The sequence below is a fragment of the Peromyscus californicus genome, unplaced genomic scaffold (assembly GCF_007827085.1).
Source record: "Peromyscus californicus insignis strain IS unplaced genomic scaffold, ASM782708v3 Scaffold_10__1_contigs__length_136768540, whole genome shotgun sequence".
In the NCBI taxonomy this organism is placed as follows: Eukaryota; Metazoa; Chordata; class Mammalia; order Rodentia; family Cricetidae; genus Peromyscus; species Peromyscus californicus.
The window spans coordinates 70,445,861-70,469,517 of NW_026294391.1; positions in this window are offsets into that span (position 1 = coordinate 70,445,861).

The following is a 23,657-nucleotide window of genomic DNA, read 5'->3' on the forward strand; positions in this document are numbered from 1 at the left end:
GCATAAATTATGCTCAGCTTTATTTTGAATTTAAAATGGTTTTTAAAGCTGAAGTTTATTTTTAAAATGCTTAAACATTTTATAAAAACATAGATGAGGGAACTGTCAATTTGATTTAAGAGGATCAAAGGAGATTTAAGAAAATGGTAGGTTTATTGCATTAAATTCTACAATACTTCTGAACAAATATTGAGTACATGGTAAAAATAATAATCACTAAGCAGAAGAAGTTATAAAGGCTAAATGTATTATTAATATGAAAACTCAGGTTGCCTTTTATGACAAAATCTATGTGTTTGTGGTGAAGCATTGTGAAAAAGGATGAGTCTAAAATATGTAATAAATTCACATTACAGTAGAAATTGCAAAATATAGCGAGGAGTTTAAATGTTGACCTATTGTCCTGCAGTCAACATCATCCATTGAAATGTTTCAATGAAAAAAAAGTCTATTAGTTCTATACAAATTACAGAGAATGTCAAATGATTGGGTATCACTGTGGTACTTTTTCATGAAGGAAAGTCTTTGGATTCCTTCTTTAAATATTTATCTCATATATTTGGTATTATAATATAATTACATCAATTTTCATTTCCATATTCCCACTCCAAACTCTCACATACATCTCCCCTTGTTCTTCTTTACAAGGATCAAGCAATAGAAGAGCATTAAAGTTCTGATAGTTATTTCAAAGTGTGGTTCAGAAGAAAATATTCACTCTTTTTTTTTTTAACCAAATAAGAAAGTTGAATTCCAAAATGGAAGTCTGTACTATCACTTAAAAAAAAAGTGAAATAGTCATCAGGATCAGACCATATTGATAGCTCACTAAAAACATCCATAGTAAATTTATTATAGCAATACCTAGATGATCAAGTGTTCAAACACATGGATATTTGGAAGCTATTTCAGACTCTAAGCACAACTTACATTTGCTGCTTTTGTTACCATCTTTTTGGTTCTGAATTTCCCTTAACTGCTAATGAGTTTTAGAAACAGATTCTCATGAATCCCAGTCTGGACTAAAATAATATGTAGCTCACTATGACCTTGATTACCTGATCCTCTTGTCTCTACTCTTCAAGTGCTAAGATCATACATGTGTATAATTACAGCTGGTATTGCCGGAGACGGAACTCATAATTTGTGCATTCAAATGAATGCTCTACCAACTCAGCTACATCCCCTGCTCCTCAAATACAATGCCATTTTTTTAGATAGGTGTCACTTTTAGATATGTATCAATCAAAGGTATCAACTGAGGCACTTTAAAATCTAACCACAAATAATATGGCAAAATTGTTCATTCCCTTATTATTATAAAGCAGATATTATTATAAAGCAGATACTTTTGATAAACTGAGTGAGTATTATTCTTTAAATGTGTGACAAATCATTATTTACAATTCAGCATTATCAGGAGTGACTAAATTTACTGTCAAATCACTGAACTGCCATTGATTTAGGCAATCACTTTCCAAAGGGGAAAAAAATCTTAATGGCAAAATCATATGGCTAATTCCATGAATTTGCATCAAGAGATATAAAGAAAGCCAAAAAAGTCTAACTGGAATTCTATTTTTTAAATATTAAACTTTTTTGATGCTCAAATTTTTGTTTTATAAAATCCACCAAGTATTCCAAAATAAGAAAGAAGTTTCAGCAAAATAATGAAGTATGTTTTTTGCTTTGTTTTGCTTTTTAGCTGTGTCTCTCTCTGCAGCCCAGGCCCACCTCAAACCCACAGCAATTTTCCTCCACAAACCTATCTAGGTGCTATGATTTTATAGTGAGCCACCGCACCCAAGTATTAGAGCATCTATTTGAAACTGACCACATTATTAATTACAAACCACTGTAAAATTTCTCATTTATACACAGGAAATTGATGCCTACTAGCATCTCTACTGCTTAGCTTTGTTAACGAAGTCACAGTAAATGTGAAATAAGAGCAAAAGGAGTACAGGTATAAGTATAGAAATGAGATTAAATGTGATGTAGGTAGACCACCTGTGAAAGAATCAACAGAGAAAAAAATGTAATCCAGTAAGGTAAAGTGATAAAATGTTTAAGTAAAACCTGTCTTTTTTATAGTATCAAAAAATTATTGGGAAATATATTGGAAGCACCTCATTCATAATAGCAACAATAATATAAAAATACGAGAATTGTATATTACAGTAATCCTAAGATCATTATATAGCTTCAAAAAGACTTGAACAGTTTGAAATAAACATTTTGAAATAAACTGATTTTTATATTTTAATTAAAATTTCAAAGGGAAGGGCTTGGGAATTTGACAAAGTAATTCTTTTTATTTATTTGTTTGTTATATATATATTTTTTATTAAAAATGTCTTTCCTTTTACATACCAACCCCTGTTCCCCCTCCTACCTCTTCTCCCGTTCTGCCTCGCCTACCACCATTCCATCCCTATCCCCTCCTCATAGATGGTAAGGCCTCCCTTTGGGTAGCCAACACAGGGTATCATACCATGTTAGGGCCGGACCTAGTCCCTCCTCCATGCATCAAGGCTGAGTAAGGTATCACACCATAGGAAATGGGGTCTAAAAAGCCAGTTCACGTACCTGGTATAAGTGCTGGTCCCATTGTCAAGGGATACACAAACCCATCAAGCCACACAACTTTCATCCACATTCAGAGAGCCTAGTTTGGCACCATGCAGGCTCCCCATCTGTCAGTCTAGAGTTGATTAATTCCCATTAGCTTGGGTCAGCTATCTTTGTGGATTTTCTCATCATGATTCTGACCTTCCTTGCTCTTGTAATCCTTCCTCCCTCTCTTCAACTGAACTCCAGGATCTTAGCAAAGTGCTTGGCTGTGGATCTCTGTATCTACTTCCATCAGTCACTTGATGTAGGTTCTATGATGACAATTAGGGTAGAAACTAATCTGAGTTCAGGGGAAGGCTAGGTCAAGCACTCTCTCCACCATTGCTATGAGTCTTAGCTGGGGACAATCTTGTGAGCTCCTGGGGTTTTTCCTAGCTGCAGATTTCTCCCCATCCCCTTAATGGTACACTCTGTCAATATATCTTTTTCATTTTCTCTCCCTCCCTATCTCTGTCACCTGTTCCCACCTCCTATCCCCTCCCTTACCCTCCCCTCTATTTCCCCCTCTCAGTTTATCCAGGAGATCTAAACCCTTTCCCCTTCCTGGGGCAACCCATGTGTGTCCCTCTTAGTGTCCTTCTCTTTACCTAGCTTCTCTGGACTTGCAGATTGTAGACTGGTTATCCTTCGCTTTGTGTCTAATGTTCACTTATGACTGAGTACATACAGTATTTGTCTTTCTGGGTCTGGATTACCTTACTCAGGATGATCTTTTCCATTTCTATCCATTTGCCTACAAATTTCATGATGACATTATTTTTTACTGCTGCACAATACTCCATTGTGTTAATGTACATTTTCTTTATCCATTCTTCTGTTGAAGGACTTCTAAGTTGTATACAGGTTCTGGCTATTAAAAATAATGCTGCTATGAACATAGCTGAGCAAATGTCCTTGTGGTATGGTTGAACTTCTTCTGGGTATAGGTCCAGGTGTGATATTGCTGGGTCTTGAGGTGCTATGGGATGTTCTGTATGGCAAATTGTTGCTCTGATTGGTCAATAAATAAAACACTGATTGGTCAGTGGCTAGGCAGGAAGTATAGGTGGGACTAACCAAGAGGAGAAAAGAAATAACAGGAAGGCAGAAGGAGTCACTGCCAGCTGCCACCATGACAAGCAGCATGTGAAGATGCCGGTAAGGCACGAGCCACGTGGCAAGGTATAGATTTATGGAAATGGATTAATCTAAGCTATAAGAACAGTTAGCAGGAAGCCTGCCACAGCTGTACAGTTTTTAAGCAATATAAGTCTCTGTGTTTACTTGGTTGGGTCTGAGCGGCTGTGGGACTGGCGGGTGACAAAGATTTGTCCTGACTGTGGACCAGGCAGGAAAACTCTAGCTACATTGAGGTAGGTTTTTCCCAATTTTCTGAGAACTTACCGTACTGATTTCCAAAGTGACTGTACAAGATTGCATTCCCACCAACAGTGGAGCAATGTTCCCCTTGCTCCACAGCTCTGACATAAACTGTCATCTGTGTTTTGATCTTAGTCATTCTGTCAAACATAAGATGGTATCTCACAGTCGTTTCAATTTGCATTTCCCTGATGGCTAAGGATGTTGAAATTTCCTTAAATGTCTTTTGGCCATTTGAGATTCTTCTGTTGAGAATTCTGTCTTTAGCACTGTAGTCAATTTTTTAATTGGATTATTTGATATTTTGCTGTCTAGTTTCTTGAGTTCTTTGTAATAGCATACCAGAATGATCATAGAAACACTGGCTTTGAATATGAGTTCTTGGTCTGGAATTGATCTAAAATCTTCTGAATTTACTGTTTTTTTTAAACAAACCACTTAAGGATACAGATAATATGTCCCATTATTGTTGCAATGACTAAGGGATTTTATATTGGCACTTACAAAGAACAAACTGTCAACTCTAAACTAGATCTGTGCTAAGATTTGTCTTATTAAGCTTTATCATTCCAAAAACACCATAACATAAACTGTCAACTTAACAAGAAATATTAATTTTCATAAATATTGGTGGCTAAAGATTGAGCAGACCAAAATCGAGGATCCAGCATGTTCAGCATCTGGTGAGGACTTTTGTCTGAACTGCAGATGTCCTCCTTTTCACTGTGTCCTTGTGCAGTAGAAAAGGACTTACAGATATCAAGGTCTTGTTCTATAAGGACACTAGTCCTATCATCATGTTCTCAGGTTATAGAACTCACCTCAGCTTAATGACATCTCAAGTTGGTCATCTCCAAACACACAATGATAGAGAATCAGGAGAAGCAAGAGCTATAATATTAACACACACTTTTTAATATATTCTATTTTTCAGCAATTTTAGATTAACCTTACTCTAGTCACTGTAAAGGTAAATCTTATCAAAGAATTAAACCTTTTAAAATATAAATATTTTATCTTTGTATCTTCTGGGAAGAATCATACCCATAAACATTGATTTGGGTTATGTGATCATCTGTTGAAGTACACAGCAATAGCTAAAATATTTGAAAAACAAAATAGTATTTTAGTTTCCTACATAGTATTAATAGGTCAATATTTTATGTGGTCTTGATCCCACCTAGCTCTCAGCTTTCTTGCTAATAATTCTCAATAATAGACATGACATAAATAATGTGACCTGTCCCAATTGAATTTACAAACCTGTGCTGACTCCCCATGGGAGACCTTGCCCTGGAGGAGGTAGGAATGAGGGATGGGTTGGGGGGAAGGGTAGAGGGCTGGAGGAGGGAGGATAGGAGAATCTGTGGTTGGTATGTAAAATGAGTAGAAAAATCTCTTAATAAGAAAAAAGAAAAAATGTAACTATGAAATGTCAACAATAGATTTACTTGAAAAAAAACACTGGCAAAATGACATCACCAATTGACACGCCAAATCAGATAATAGAAATCTCACAAAGCCATAACCAATTGCTGCTGACAGTGAGAAATGAATTTTCTTCAGGCATCAACTCTTGCATGCTTTGTCTACTCCCATGTGATCAGTTCCTGGACACATGTACATTCCACATTGCTAAGTGAATTCAGTAGGTTGTACACAAGTGTGGAGATTATATGTGTGTGTGTGTGTGTGTGTGTGTGTATGTGTGTGTGTGTGTATACACATGGAGTGATGGAGATGCATTGCTCATGTATGAAGCTCTGAAAACAAATCCTAGCTTATACATGCACAACAAAAACTCACTATATAAAGTGCTTGAAATTAAACTCGAGATGAGGAGGAACTGTCTGGTATAGTCTGACTCTGTTGTTAGTCTTTCTTTTGCAGGAAACAATATTTTGTAATACTTTAGCCTAGTGGATCATGTAGAATCCTGAATTTGAAACCCCAGATATGCTGTTCTCTGGGTTTCCTGAGGTGCAATGCAACTGAGCATGGAACAAATGATATTCCATCGATTCTGAGATAATATCCTCTGCTATAAAGGAAGGACTGCTTTGCCCTTAATTCTATATTCCTACCTACTCTCTCTTTTCATATCTATGTGTAGTAAAGTTGGCATATGTAACTTCTGTCAGAACTCTGTGACCAGATTCATAAAACAGTAGAGACTTCAAGCATTTTTATTAAATATTTACACATTTATTTTTAAATCTATGACCAGATAAAGTACACAATGTAAACCAAAATTTTTCTAAATTTGACAGCAAAGTTGTTTAGTTTAAAATATTCTTGATGAGACAAGATCTACCTGCCCAATTTAATAAAATGGTTATTATTGGCTACTATTAAATAATGTCTCATTTATCCAAGTAACATCAGATCAATATTAAGAGTTAATAAACAAATAGGAATGAAAAAACAATAACCTTGTAATTTGCATGAAAGCAAAAAGTGATTTCAATTTTGAACAGGATTAGTTCTTTATTTGTTAAATTTAAAGGACGTTTATTCTTTATAATCATTTGGTTAATGATATACTAACCATATTATCTACTCAAAGCATACATCAAGCATTTGAAGTGAAACAAATGTAAATGTCCATTAAGACTAAATGTGTGGAAATTTCTTAAATGTTTCCACTATGCGTATATAACAAATCATTTTTATTTCATAATATTAATTATAAATATTTGATAAATATATCATTTTTCAAAATAGGTAGCTGAAAATACCCCTTTGTAAATGTAATTGACTTGAAATAAGTAAAACACACAGAACTTTAAACTATATATGACTTTGATGCTATTTTAGGGAGAATCAGAATATGTTCTTTGATATGTACCAATAAAGGGTAAAAGAAAGAGTTTAGCCTTTCTAAGAAATTCCAAATAAAGATGGTCATGGAACTACTTTGCTTTTGACATTTGAGCATATAAATTTTTTTCTTCTGAGAATTGTGTACTTATCAATATTAATTTGTGAGTAGAACTGTATTTGCTCCTAAGCATGATTTTTTCAAAGTTTTCAACAAATAAAGTATGCTTCAATTATATTTAAAATATAAACAAAACAGAACTAATGAAATTAGTGCAAAAGAGGAAAATCATAAAAACAAAACAAAATAAAGAAACAAATAAAAAAATCCCCGTACTTTATCCAAAAATAAATACATATTATTTAATTTGATTTGATTTGATAGTTTGAGCTTTTTGAGATATCAAATGTTTTTGTAAAAAGACAACAGATGAAGATTATCCTTTAATTTTGATACTTAAAATTTTCTAGAGATATTAGTTTTCCCATTCAGAGCAAAACAGGTAGTAGCAGATGCATGGGCTGGTGGTGCTATGCCACGGTTTAGAATGCTAAACTGCCAAAATGCAGTGTTATTTCATGACGTGTTTCAAATTCTTTATGCAGATGCCAAAATTTTCTTCCAAATTATTAGAGGCATGTTTGTAGTCAGAAGATTTCCTGTGTCTTATCTGGCCCATGGTCCAGACAAATCTCTCACTCACAGTCCCAGAGCCTTTTATAAAATAATTACACAGAGGCTTAATATTAATTATAGCTGCTTAGCCATGGCTCAAGACTTTTGTTATCCAGCCCATATATCTTAAATTAGCCCATAAGTATTAATGTATGTATTGCCACATGTTCTGTAGCTTTACCTGAGTCCCATTACATGTTGCTCCTTGGGCAGCTTGCTAGCTTCTTTCTTTTCTCCTTCCTCTCCCTCTGCTTGTATTTTCTGCCTGCCTTTAAGCTGCCTTGCCATAGGCCAAATGACTTTATTTATCAAGCAATCAGAGCAACATATTTTCATAGCATACAGACAACATTCCCCCATCACTTCCCCTTTGTCTAAACAAAAGGAGGGTTTTAACTTTAACCTAATATATTACATATAACAAAACAATTATCAAGCAAGAATTACAGTTACAATATCTAGTCTTTTAGTATTTTGTAAAATTAAAGAAAAAATTTTCTATCTACCCTATATTTGTGAATCTAAGGTTTCATATCTAATTTTTATTTTATCATAACCAAGGAAAATTAATTATAACTATCTAGTTTTCAAGTACATCAAAGACTCCATAGGATATAATGTTACATAAGTAAATAGGATATGCATTGTAAGCAACTTCCAAATTTCTGGAAGTGACAGAGATAACTGCCTGCCTGGACAGTTATCCAAAGTTCCTCTGTAATATTGGTGCTGTGGGATGTTTTATACGGCACATGTGTTGCTAACTAGTAAATAAATAAAACACTGATTGGCCATTGGTTAGGCAGGAAGTGTAGGCTGGACAAGGAGGAGAATAAAGCTGGGAAGTGGAAGGCTGAGTCAGAGAGACACTGCCAGCTGCCACGATGACACACAGCATGTGAAGATGCTGGTAAGCCATGAGCCACGTGGCAAGGTATAGATTAATGGAAATGGATTAATTTAAGCTGTAAGAACAGTTAGCAAGAAGCCTGCCACAACCATACAGTATGTAACCAGTATAAGTCTCTGTGTTTACTTGGTCGGGTCTGAGCGGCTGTGGGAGTGGCAGGTGAGAGAGATTTATCCTGACTGTGGGCCAGGCAGGAAAACTCCAGCTACAAATGGCGTCCAACGTGGTGGCAAGAGTTTCCACCTAAAAACTGAGAAAAAATATTCTAAAACAGAGCTAAAAACAGTTCCTAATTGTCTCTCTCAAATGAGCAGCAGCTGCTGGTTTGAGCTCCTTGTGGGTTTCTGGTGTGCACGCTCGACCTGAAGTTTGGCGGGATTGAGGCCTCTGTAAGTGGCACATTAAGCTGCATGGTGAATTTAGCCTTTACTAGTACAAAACAAAAAAAGAGGTTTCTGGGCTACACACTGCTTGGCTAAAAGCATAGACCCACGATAGCTCCCAGAGCTGGTGGTGAACTTACCACTGCCATGTTGGGAAGCTGAGGTGGGCAGAGCCAGCAGCCACAGCTGCTGCAGTTTAAAGCAATAGATTCACAATAAGACAGATTCAGATGTAATAGTTTACAATGTGTGTAAAAAATACGTAGGCTTGAAAGAAACAAAAAAGGTGATATATACAGTTATAGAAACAAATACATAGTTTTAAAAAATAAAGTCTTTAAAGAGACAGTAAAATTAATATAAAAAATAAGCCACATGAAGATGAATATTACACAGAGAATCTGAATTGTGTTGTCTTTGGGATTTTTAACTGCAGAAAAACATTTGATTGTAAAAGCTGTTGAGTTATGCCAAAATGTATATTTTAAAAGTACCTTGACTTCAAAATTTGGATATAAGGATATGTTACTTTGGAAAGGAGACTCTGCTTTTGTTTCCACAGAAAGCCAGAGGCTATGGATTTGTTCCAGATTAAGATACATCAGGTTTGACCAGCCAAGACCCCCTGAAAGGTCTCCGATGACACCATGGCCCAGATGATCCAACATTCAGAATGGTTTGAAGGCAACTGGCTCAGACAATACAGCCTCATGGACTATTCCATAATCCTAAAATTTTCTTTGTGTCTCCATAAGATACAGCACCCCCCTCCAGCAGGAAGTAGTAAGAGAAGCTATGCCCAAATTCCCAAATTATATGTAATTTTACTTTGTTAAGGTTAAAACCTTCCTTTTGAAAAAAAAGGGGGAAGTGCTGTGGGATGTTCTGTATGGCAAATGTGTTGCTAATTAGTCAATAAATAAAACACTGATTGGCCATTGGCTAGGCAGGAAGTGTAGGCGGGACAAGGAGGAGAATAAAGCTGGTAAGTGGAAGGCTGAGTCAGAGAGACACTGCCAGCCGCCACGATGACAAACAGCATGTGAAGATGCCAGTAAGCCATGAGCCACATGGCAAGGTATAGATTAATGGAAATGGATTAATTTAAGCTGTAAGAACAGTTAGCAAGAAGCCTGCCACAGCCATACAGTTTGCAACCAATATAAGTCTCTGTGTTTACTTGGTTGGGTCTGAGGGGCTGTGGGACTGGCAGGTGAGAGAGATTTGTCCTGACTGTGGGCCAGGCAGGAAAACTCTAGCTACATATTGGGGCATCCATATTCAGCCCATAGGCCTAGTCTTTCAGTCATTTTTTTTCCTCTGTGTCCTGTAGAATGTCTGACAGTTTCTTCTGCAAAGAAGGAACCTGAAGAACCATCTTGCCTTGCATAGTGCAGTGGTCATCTTTCTATGAGTCCTGCATGTCCAGTCTTTACAGCATTTTGTCAAGCAGTCCAGTCAAGAACAGTGATAGAATTCAACTTATAAGTAAACTATTGTCTGAATTACTTTGTTAATTGCTCTCAGGTCTATTACCATTCTACATTTACCAGATTTCTTTTTAATAACAAATACAGGAGAATTCCAAGGTCTGGTTGATTCTTCAATATGCTGAGCATTTAATTGTTCTTTTACCAGCTCGTCTAAAACATGAAGTTTCTCTGTTGTTAAAGGCCATTGCTGAACCCATACAGGCTTCTCTGTTAACTATTTTAAAGGTAGAGCTGTTGGTGTCTTTAAAAGAGCAGCAGTTGTTGTGCCCTGTTCTTGTACAATCTGGATTGCCAGTGACTGCACTTTATATAAATACCTCCTAATATTTCTCTCAGAAATATTTGTTAGTTTATGGTTTGTTTCTGAGGTTGGAGGAATGTTAATCTGAGTATACCACTGTTGTAATAGATCACGGCCCCATAAGTTCATAGCTATATTAGCCACATATGGCTTTAATTGTCCTGTCTGTACTTCAGGTCCTCTGGTCCTCTACATTTGAGCCATCTTATGCTCTGCTTCACTTGAGGTAATGTTCCAGTTCCTAACAGCTGAATATTAACCTCCTGAAGAGGCCAATTTGGATGCCAAAATTCTGGTGCAATTCTTATAACATCCACAACTGTGTCTATCAAACCTTCTAAGAGAGCATCATTTATTTGTATTATTTAATTTTGATCTTTGTTCATTTATAGAAGTTTGCCAAAAAATTCACTTTATGATTTCTCCTGAATTTCCAGTTCTCTCTGCTATAGCTGTTCTATCACCCCAAGCAACTTGATTTATTCCAATAGGCATTTGGTTATTTAATTGCTCTGAGAAGGGGTTTCTTCTACAGTGGTAGGGAAAGTCTGAACTGAATTTGAAATGGACGTCTTCATAAGGCTCCTCTGGGAGTTTCCTGGTGGCAGAGGCAAAGGATTACCTTGTCTGTCCCTTCTTGTTCTACATTTGTTGGTCCAATGTTTACCCTTACCACCTTCTGCATAATCCAGAAGGGAGGGGAAATATGTTGCCATTGTTCCTTGAATAAAAATTCTTCTAGGAATGCCCTGTTTATACCCACTTTTCAAATGATCTTGTTTACCTCAGCCAAAACATCTGACATTATTTTTCCTCAAAGCTTTTGATATTACCTCTCCTATCCACTTATCATAGTCATGAGACTCAACATTAATTGTGTTGCTGATCCAATCCTCCAAGGATGCTGATCTGACCTTTAACAGCCTGATTATTATTTTGCATGCTGCATTCCCATTTTCAAAAGCCAAAGATTCAATTACTATCTGTCTAGTTTCAGAATTTGCTACCATTTTATTTACTGCAGAAAACAGCCTTTGTAAGAAATCTGTGAAGTATTCTCTGGGGACTTGTATAACTTTTGTAAATGGCTCAATTTTTTCCTGCTTCCTTAATTCTGTCCCACGCATTCATGGCTGCCATGCATCATAGAATTAAGGTTTGGTTATTATATAAAAATTGTCTTTGTATATCAGTGTAGTTGCCTTCTCCAAGAAGCTGGTCCTGGGAAATTTCCACACCTCTAGTCTTACATTGTTGTTCTATTGTTTTACCTTTAAACCTTGTTCTTTATTATAACTGTGGACTGGCCTCTAGGACAGCTGTAATTAGCTCTTTCCAGTCCTGAGGGATAATTCTATTAAAGTTGACCACGAGTTAAACATTTGCTATACAAATGGAGAATGCATGACATATGATACTATAGCTTCTTTAAATCTCTTTGAATTTGACATTTCCACTGGAGTCCAATTAGCTTGTACATACTCCTGAGCAGGTAGTTCCTGTAAGGTTATCATTTAGATTGTTTGGTTGTTTTAAAGCAGGCTGTCTCTCTGCAACCATATAATTCAATCCTACTATAATTTCGTCTTTAAATTCTTCTTTCTGGGTCTGAATTTCTCTATAATTCATTTTAACAGGTTTTTCTAAAGTCAATCCTGAGTTTGGTTCACCTTTAAATTCTTCTGTCTGTGTCTGAATTTCTCTATGATTGATTTTAACAGGTTTTTCTAAAGTTTTTATTTTGGCACTTAAATTGATGAACTTTTTAATGCTAAAATAAACAATGATTAAATAAATAATATTCATAATTGGTGTTATGTACATCCCATTAACATTAACTATCCTCTCATTTAATTATTCTAGTTTCAGTCTGCCTAATGTGTTATCAAATTAATGTGGGGAAAATATCTCTTTCAACTAATTTCTCCCTTTAAGATACCTTAATTGACTTACCAAGTCTGTTGACTGTATAGAACAGTAGAAGTCTGAGGGAATTTCAAAACAGCTACGTATTGTGGTGGTAGTCTGAGATGGGAATCCAGAGAGAAAGGGCCTTCCCAACATCGTGGTTATATGTTTACTGCCAGCTCTGGGAACCATCAATCAAATCTCAGAAATAGTGGGTCTATAATTCTATCAAAGCAGCATGTAGCCCAGAAGCCCAGAAACCTCGTTCTTTTTTTTTTTTTTTGTACTAGCAAAGACTAAATCTTCCACACAGCAGCAGTGTATTGTGTGGCTTGGAGATGCCTCCTTCCCATCATACTGCTCATCAAACAAGCACACCAGGAAACTGCCATAGTAGCTCAAACACACAGTCTGCTTCTAACTTCAGAGAGACAATTAGGAAGTTGTTTTTAGCTCCGTTTTAGATTCTTCTTTCTCAGGTTTTAGGTGGAAACTCTTGCCCCACATTGGGCGCCATTTGTAGCTGGAGTTTCTGAAAGTGCTGTGGATATTGCTCTGTATAAATAAAATGCTAATTGGCCAGTAGCCAGGCAGGAAGTATAGGTGGGACAAGCAGAGAAGAGAATTCTGGGAAAAGGAAGGCTGAGTCAGGAGATGCTGCCAGCTGCTGCCATGAGTACCAACATGTAAGATACTGGTAAGCCACGAGCCATGTAGCAAGGTATACATTTATAGAAATGGATTATTTTAAGATGTAAGGACTAGATAGCTAGAAGCATGAGCCATTAGGCCAAACATTTTAAATAATATAAGAGTCTATATGCTTATTTTATAAGTGGGCTGCGGGACTGCGAGGGCTTGGCAGGACCCTGAGAGAAAACTCCAGCTACAAGAATGGATTGTGTCTTAAAGAGTAACCCTTTTGGTCTTACCTTCTTGTAAGATGGAATGGGAGGTAGGGGGAGAAGGCTGGAGGGGTGGGAGGAAGGAAGAGGAGATTTGTGATTGTTATGTAAAATGAATAAAAAATTTCTTAATATAAAAAAGAGTAACCCCTTCTTTCATCCTTAAGTTATTCTTATCAGAGTACTCATCACAGCAACACTAAAAAAATTAAGAAATACAATTCATAAAGTTGTTATGAACACTCTTATTTAGGCTTATTTTCAACTTCAAGTTTTTATTTATCTATGACAATAGTCTAATAATACAATTGAAGCATTATATAATAATGACATGTTTAAGTTCACATGAAACTGTCAAACTACTTTCTAGAATGGCTGTACCAATTTATATTTTTCATAAGTAGTATATGAATAACTCATTACCTTGTATTATCACCCAAATTCTGTGTTATTTTTAATTTAGAAATTCAGAAAGGCATATGATCACATGTTGGGTGCTTTCAATTTCTTTTCCCTGATGGATAATGATTCTTAATGTATTTTCATGTGCCTATTTGGCAAAACAATCATTCATATCTTTTGCTGATTTTCTAACTGAGTTTGTTTTGGATTTTCATTTGTTTGGTTTGCTAAGAATTTTGAGAGTTCTGCATCTATTCCATTTACTATATTTGGTGGATAAATAATCTAAAATATTTAACTAGTTTTGAGCTTCTTTTATAATTTATCTTCATATGTATATTTACAGAAAAATATACATTTAGTTACATTTTAATGATGTCTGAAACCTGAGTATATTTACTTTGTTTTTTTCTTCTAGCATTTCTTTTTCTCTTAAGGGTTGTGGGTGAGTATGTATGCCAAATTGCTGCAGCTTCATTTGTTAAAGGAAGCTTTGATTTCTCTATGAAATTTCTCATAAACTTGTTTGAGAAATCAATCATTCATATTTTCACGAATCTATTTCTAAGCTCTTCCCTCTCTTTCAATGATTTATATGTAGGTCTCTGTATTAATGCCACATTCTTTTGCTAACTGTTGTACATTTAGTCTCAATATTTTGTGGAATCATTCTTTGCAACTTATGTATCTTTGTCAACATTGGTTTTACTCTTATTGAACCTATACCCTTTTGTGTGAATTTTAGAATAAAATTGTCTGTGTTAAAAATGCTTCTTGCATCAAACATATGCATCAAATTAGAACTATTTTGTCAAATTCGTGGATCACTTTGGGAATAATTGGCCTTACTCTGCCGAGGCTTCCCATTCATTAATGTGGCATTCATTCTCATTTATGTCATTCTGTATTACTTGCATTAGAATTAGATAATTTTCAGCATGTTTTCTTAAGACTGTAGTAAAGAATTATATTTTATTTTGTGTGATTACAAATAGTATAGCACAATTTCAGCATTGTCACTTTTAGTGCATAAAAATATAATTGATATTTATATCTTTATATAGTGTCCACAGATCTTGCTATCCTTCGTTTGGTAACTTGGAACATTTTAGAGCTTCATTTCATTCATTCTTTTGGATTTCCTTTTTTTTAATAGTTCAAATTTTTCTTTTATTTTTTATTTTTATTATTTTTAATTAATTAATTTATTTATTTTTCTATTATCAGCTTTATACAGTATAAATTCTTATCTTAAGAGTGAAATGTTTCATTGAGGCTTGTTCAGTAATTGAGTAAAACCAAAACTTATTATAAAAACTTGGATTTCCTGCATATGAAATGATCAAATCAAGAAAAATAAATACAATACCTATTAACTAGGGAAGAAAAGAAAACTGTGTCAGTTTGCAACAGATTAAATTGCCTCATCCCCATATCCCTATTCAGGTACAACACTCCAAAAATTTTAAAGCAGAGGGAAAGTGGTACTGTGTTGTTCATGTCAATCTTTCTTTGTATGCTATTTTACTTTTTTGTGCTAACATACTAAAGGTGTATTTTAGGAACTGTCTTTATTTCAACTGTTTAAATTTGAAGTTATCAATTCATTTCTTTTATACTTTCTATAGTTTTATAAAAATATTCTTTCTCAGTAATTTCCATGAAAAAAAAACAACAAAAATCTATAAGTAAATAAATAATAAAATACTTCTGGAGCAAAACATGCTATTAAACAAACACACAATGATATCTGTTCCATTTATCATGGCCAGTGTGAGTGAACTATAACTTATGATATTTTGAGATTTTATTCCCTACCAGGTATACATTTGAAAATATATATTTGCAAAGATTCTGACATGATACTGAATAATTGTATTGTAATGAATTTTTGTATATATGTTGACTTATTTTTAAATGGCAAATACTGAAAAATCTTGACATGCTGTAGTAATTAAAGAATGTATTATTTATCTTTTTTTCCCTCTCTTTACTTAGGAATTTAATTTTTTATAATTTGTGTATTTAATGAGACAAAAGATTAACTTTTCATTAGCAGTGGCATACATTGATATAACCATATGCCTATAAAATCTGAGCAATTCTTTAAAGCTAGAAGCATTTACATTTCTGTATGTCCTCAAACTTAAATACATAGGACTTTTATAACTGTTATTGAACCATGGCCCAGATAATTCATCATAGCCATTTTGTGTCAGCAAATAAGGAGATGCGTGTTTCTCTTCACTTCTTGCCTAACTCAGAAAAATGTGTGAAGACATAGTTATACTTTTTAACATCCTTAGTATTTTTGCTTTCAATTGTGTATGTGTGTGTTTGTCTCTGGGTATGTGTATGTACAGGAGCATAAGGGAGCCGGAATACATCAGATTCTATAGAGCTAGAGTTGCAGGAACTTGTATAATACCCAGTAGTAGACCCAGAACTGAACACAGATACTGTGGAAGAGTGATAGGTGTTCTTAACCACTGAGTCATCTATGACTTTAAAAAGCTTATGAAACAGTGTCAGAGTAATCTTATTTTTTTTTTCAAGACAGAGTTTCTCTGTGTAACAATCCTGGCTTTCCTGGAACTCACTTTGTAGTTCAAGCTAGCCTTGAACTCACAGAGATTCACCTGTCTCTGCCTCCCAAGTGCTGGGATTAAAGGCATGTGCCACCACCGACATGCCAGAGTATTCTTACATAGATTTTTCACATATTTGTAGGCCAAATTCTAGTCAGGATTTTATAACTCAACTCCAATAAACAAGATGCATATAATACATGTGAAAATAAGTATAAGTAAAAATGATAAGGCTGACACATTAGAAAATATTGATAAATTCAGTTTCCTAATTAAAATTGTCACCCCTTATTTGTGTGATTCTGTATGTGTATTTTTTTTGTGTGTGTAGGGTAGTCTCTTGTACAATGATACACTTTTGGAGAGCAGACAACAAACTCTGGGAGCTAGTTTGACTCTTCTTCATGTGGATCACACAGGTTATCTAGAGTGTTCAGGTGCTACACCATTTCACTGGCCCATGTTTTTATTTAATTCTTTACTGATTCTTCATGAAGCCAACCTTTAATATCTCTAACAAAAGACATGTCCAGATAACTACTCCCTCCATTTTATCACTTTGCTTCATATAGCAGAGAGTTGGATGTAATAATGAATGATTTTGCACTCCCTCCACAAATACATTTGCTAAAACATAATAGACATTTAGTTTGTAGGTGATGGAGGTATACCATCATGAGAATGCCTGTCATATAAGACTAACATAGCTTAAGGGAAGTTCCTTGTCTGTGTATCCTGCATAATGGGCATTAACAGCTTAGATGCAAGATTGTAGCGAACTTCTGCCCTCCAGGGTTCTCCCATTGTGCTGTAAGCCTGTATTTACGACCTCCTCCCTCCTTCAATAAATGGCATTCAGTATAAAAAAAAAGATTAAAAAAAGACTGACATAGGAAGTGTTTCATTTTGCCTCCCCAAGTCTAATTAGAGAGGGTACAAGAAAATAGAGATTCAGGAAAGAGTTCCTCACCTGAAGGAAACCTTAAGAATTTTCTTGACCTAAACAACCTGATCTTGAAATTAATGTATGTTAGACTAAGAAAAAAACTGGATATACTTGTTGAAATTGAGAAGATCCTGTTTTCAACAAGGACATTTTGCCAAACAGAAAATTAATATAATTTTATGATTACATAGAAATAGTTCCTATATGATCTTATAAATGTATGGTATATTAATGTAACAAGTTTCTTTTCTACTGGAGCATTAGACATAATACTAGGAAATAATCTATACTGGTAGTTCTCAATCTTCCTAATGTTGTGACCCTTTAATAGGATTTCTTATGAGATAGTGACCTCTAACCATAAAATTATTTTCATTGTTACCTCATAACTATAATTTGCTACTGTTATGGATCGTAATATAACTATCAGTCTTTTCTGATGGTCTCAGGCAACACCTGTGAAAGGGTCATTTGACTCCCAAAGGGATCATGACCTACAGGTTGAAAATTGCTGGTCTATACATTATCCCCATTAAGGTATAGAATAACAACAATTTGTGAGAATTCCATGTGCTCTACCATTTCAAGGCTGCAATATATTCTTCCCCAGCAAAGGAATATAATTCTCTCTCTCTTTCTCTCTCTCTCTCTCTCATCTTTAAACTGTAACCCTCTGTAAAATCAAAATAATAAACAGGTCACATATTCCAACAAACAATGGCACAGGTTAAAGATTACCATTCCAAAGTTGAAGAAAAGCAGCAAAGTGAAAAATACTGGATCAAAGCAAGACTGAAAAATTGAAGGATGAACTCCAAACTTCACTTCTACATATATGTTGTCAAATGGTTCTTCAGATCTCCAACTGCAACATCTTTGTTTCTCCAAAGCAATCTAGGATTCACCTTAACAGCTTCATGAAATGGCTTCTCTGGGTCTCTATGCAGGGATACATCTGACACATGCCTAGCCTTATCAGCTTTCCTTAGCTATGGAAGAAGATTCCACAACCCCTTTGTTGTATCCTTGACTGTAAAGCCAGAATCATGTGGCTGAAGATGCCAGGTTCTGCTGCTTGCTGGTAATGGAAAATGGGCCCCTTATTCAAATACAATTTTACTAAATTTCTGTTTTTGATGGTTTTCTTCATTGGTTAAGCTTTCCCTTAATTCCTTTTCACAAGTTAGAAACTTATCTGGCTAGAATCTTGCCATGCAGTCACTACTCCCTTTATTCCATTTAGCATCAGGCTTTTCTTTAAACTTTTTGTCTTTCTGACCACTGGACTTTGTGGTGACATATTGTGTCCCTCAATATACTGTGTCCCCAAATAAAACTTTTCTGAGGATCAGAGGAAAAAGCCAGCCACTATAAGTAAACATAGAAGTCAGGCAATGGTAGTAGATGTCTTTAATCCTATCACTTGGGAGGTATGGATCTGTCTAGATCTAGGTGAGTTCAAGGTCACACTGGGTAACAGAGCCAAGAGTAGTGACACATACCTTTAATCCCAGCACTAATCATAGAGGTCTGTAGGTCTGTAGAGAAAGACATGAAGTGACAGAGCTGGGCAGGAAAAAGAAGTGATGTAGTTGAACAGAGATAGCACATGAGACAGCACAACAGAAAGGCATATAGGCATGTGTATACAGGAGGTAGGTCTCTTTGGAAGCTGCAGAGTTGGTGAGGTGAGGTTAGCTTGTGGCTTTTCCTATTTCCCTGATCTCTTAGGTTTCACCCCTATATCTGGCCCTGTGTTTTTTATTTAATAAGATTATTTAGCAATTCAACTACAGGATTTTGCTCCATTACACTTCCTGGCATTCCTTTTCTTACCAAACTGTTAATTTTGTATTTTTCCTTGCTGCTTTTCATTATAGATCTGCATAAGAGTGGGTATTAATAACTACACAATGCAGTCAATATTCCACTGTCTTGAAATCTCGTCTGCTAATGCCAATAATCTCAAACTCTTCAATTTAGCCTCAAGGAGATTTTTAGGACAAGGGCCAAAAGCAGCCACATTCTTTTCCAAAATATCAAAACATTGGTCTCTAGGCCAGTTACTAATATTCCTCCCCTCTGAAACTTCTTGAGTTGGATCTCCATCCTTCAAATCTCTCACAGTACTGTCTTCCATGCTCTTACTAGTATGGCTCATTAAGACCCACTTAAAGTGTTAAACTACTTACCTAATCTAAAATCCCCAAATCCACTTTCTGCCAACAAGCAACATGGTCAGGCCTGTCATCGCAATATCTCATTCCTTGGTACCAATTTATGTCTTAGGCACTGTTCTACTTTGAAGAGACACCATGAACATAGCAACTCTTATAAAAGAAAGCATTTAGTTTGGGCTTGATTGAAGTTTCAGAGGTTTATTCTATTTTCATCATAGTGGAGAGCGTAGTGGTATGCAGACAGACATGGTGCTGGAGAAGTAGTTGAGAGGTCTACATCTGAATCTGAAGGCAGCAGGAAGAGAGAGAGATGCTGGGCCTGCTTTGGGTCCTTGAAAACCCAAAGACCACCCCCAGTGGCACTCTTCCTCCAACAGCACCATATCTATTGCAACAAGAACATACCTCCTAATCCTTTCAAATAATGCCACTTCCTGGTGACTAAACATTCAAATTTATAAGCCTATGCTAGCCATTCTTTCTTTTTTAAATGTATTCTTCTCTTATATATTACATCCCCAAAACATTTTCCCAACCTTCCTCTCCTCCTAGTCCCTTCCCTCCAATTCACCCCTTCTGTTCCTTCAGAAAAGGGCAGGACTTGAAGGGATATCAAACAAACATGGCATATCAGTTTGCAATAATACTGGGTACCTCACCTCATATTAAGGCTGAATTAGACAACACAGTAGGATGAAAAGGGTCCCAAAAGAAGGCAAAAGAGTCATGAAAGTCCCCATTCCCAATGTGAGGAGTCCCACAAGAACACCAAGCTAATTATATGCAGAGTGCCTGGGTTAGACTATGGGGGCCATTCTTATTCAAAGCACCATTCTATCTATCTATCTATCTATCTATCTATCTATCTATCTATCTATCTATCTATCTATCATCATCATCATCATCTACTTATCTATCTTTTATCATCACATATTCTGTTATATGTATAGATATTTATGCATTTGTGAATTCTGTTATATCATTTTGTAATTCTCTTTTATCCCTATATGCATCTTATTAGCTATTATTTATTACTGTAATATATTAGTAATTATATATTATATATATATATTATATTGTAATATATTGCTCCTAGGATTATAATATATAATTGGAATAATCACATTAAGTCTTCCTATGATATGATATGTCTTCAAATATAGCATGGAACTTACAGGATAAATGAATTTATTCCCTCCTGACCTTTCTTCTGGTTGTACTGTATATTTTCTTTCAATATGATATAAACATTATTGCCACCACTAATTTGTTTCAGATAGACACTAATCTTTAAAATCAAATAATGATTTGATTAGGGTTGGGGATTTAGCTCAGTGGTAGAGTGCTTGCCTAGCAAGCGCAAGGCCCTGGGTTCGATCCTCAACTCCAGAAAAAAATCAAATAATGAGAAATATGATTATGTACCCATTTAATCATTTTTGTTACTGAATCTACCTTTGTGAAATACAAGATTTACACTTGATATCAGCTTTCTTTTGCCTTAAGGATTTCTTTTTAACATTTCAATTTTGAAAATGATGAATGATTTCTACTTTAGTACGTGTCAAATTTTTCTATCTCACCTCAGTTGGTATTCATGGTACTTTTCTCTATTTGTTAAAGTTAAACAAATATAACATGAAACTTACTATCCTAATCAATTTAAGTATACACTTCAATATTATTAATACATTCATAGTACTTTTCTCTATTTTTTATTAAAGTAAAACCAATGTAACATGAAAATTATTATCCTAATAATTTCATGTATACACTTCAATGTTATTAATGCATTCATAATGTCATATAATCTCCATCCATCCATCAACAAAACCATACTTACATTATGAAGTTAAGACTATTGCCATTGAAAAATAATCTTTCCTTTCCTTTTCCAAAATCCATGACAACCAGCCCTCTATATTGTATCTCTACAATATTTGACTGTATTATATTCCTTAGGCATGTGGAATCATTAAGTATATAACATTTTTATGTTAACTTCACTCATCATTATGTCCTCAATGCTCATAATTATTTTAGTTCATTTCCAAATGTCTGTTCTTTCAAAGGCTGAGTAATATTACCTTTTGATTATAGGTGAGTCCATGTAGCTATAGGTGATGAGATTCCTTCTACATTTTGAACTGTTGTGGATAGAGATATTATGCAATGAATGTATGAAAATTTCTTTAAAAATTAGATTAAATTTTGTGGTGATATAGACCCAGAAATTGAATTGTTATATTCCTTAGTAAATATAAATTAAGTTTTTGAAGAGGCATCCAGAGAGAGCTGTACACAGGAAGGTGACCAAAACAGCAGAGGGATGTATGCTATGGGGAGCATAGCTGGAAGGGCAGAGCCATTTAAATCCTTTCATATTAAACATGGATCTAATGGATTTGGCAGTTGCACTACTGTGTTTCAATCTTGCTGTGGTGAAGCATTTCTTTATTCTTACTTCCATTTCCTTACTATAACCCTACTTTTCCTTTTTGGAATAATAATGTCTACTCTGTGCCATTAAATGTTGGAAGCATATGATTTGGTTTCTGATTTTTCAGAGCATTATAATTAAGAGATTGCCTTGAGTTTCAGAATAGACTTTGGCCACTTAAACAGTGTTGAGAATGGGAAAGATTACGGGGAGTTTTGAAGTTGGACCAAGTATATTTTGCATTATTATATGGCCAGAAGCCTCTGGGTGCCAAGGAGTATAGTATTTTGGCTTAAATGAAAAAATACAGCCTATAGAATCAGATGAACACTTGTGCTCTTATTTAGAGCAGAGTTTGGGGAGTTATAAGTGGTACAGACTTGCTAGAGAAAGTGTGTACATCTCTGGAGGTGGGCTTTGAGAGTATATAGCCTCATGCTACTTCCAGTTAACACTCTGTCTACTTTATTACTATATGTTTATTTGAAATGTAATCTCTCAGCTTTCTGTTTTTCTTTCTGCCATGTCTGCTGTTTGCTTCCATTCCTCCATTCCCTGATGGACTCTTATCTCGCTGGAACTGAAAGCCTAAATAAATTATTCCTTCTATAAATTGCCTTGGTTATGGTAGTTTTATCACAGAAAGAGATAAGAAGCTAATTCAGTGATTAAGTTATTGAATTAGGAAACCAAACTGCCTATGTCACCCAGATCTAACTTCATAGCCCCTACCTTAAAGTGTAACTGTATCATCCTAACATTGAGTAACTATGTGCTTACCTCAGATCTGTTAGAAAGAGAAAACCCCAGTAAACACATATTAAATTCCTCCATTCAGTGCTACTACATGTATCACATTTTACTGAAATCAAATGACCAGTTTACTTTTTTTAAAGTGTTGTGTCCTATTTTTTTTTTGTTTTTGTTTTTGTTTTGTTTTGGTTTGGTTTGTTCACTTTATATTGTTATAAGATCCTTGAACAAAAGCAACTGAGAGAAGAAAAAGGTTCATATCATCTTACACTTCAAGTGTGTTGTCAACAAGGAATATCAGGGCACAATCTCAGGTAGGAAGTAAAGCAGAAACCACGGAGAACACTACTTACTAGCTATCTCTCTGTCTTATCTTCAGTTTATTATTCTAATACAGCCTATGACAACGTAGTTGGGGATGTTAGCATGCACAGTGGGCTAGGACCTCTCCCACAACAATCATCCACCAACAACCACAATCATCAATCATCAAATCAAGAAAACCTATTCTATATATGACCACAGGTCAATTTAATCTGGGAAATTCTTCAGTTGAGGCTCTCTCTTCCAAATTGTTGCTAGTATAAAACAAGTTAACACAAAATGAACCACAACACATTATTATAGTATTTTCTTCTTGTTAGAAATCCTCATAACTTAGATTCCTAGAACCTAAGTAAGTAAAAGTCAAATGAATTAATTCAAATGTCTGCATTCCCAATGTGCTCCTACTGGGAAATGGAGAGCAGAAAAGGGAGAATTAAGAATATAGGCCTTCTAGCATGGCATAAAGCAATAAACAAGGAGAGACCCTGTCTCAAACAAGATGAAAGTGTCCTCTAACCTCCACATAAGTGACATGACATGCAGCTGCTTGAACACACACACACACACACACACACACACACACACACACACACACACACACACTCACACACACACATACTATGCACAGAAAT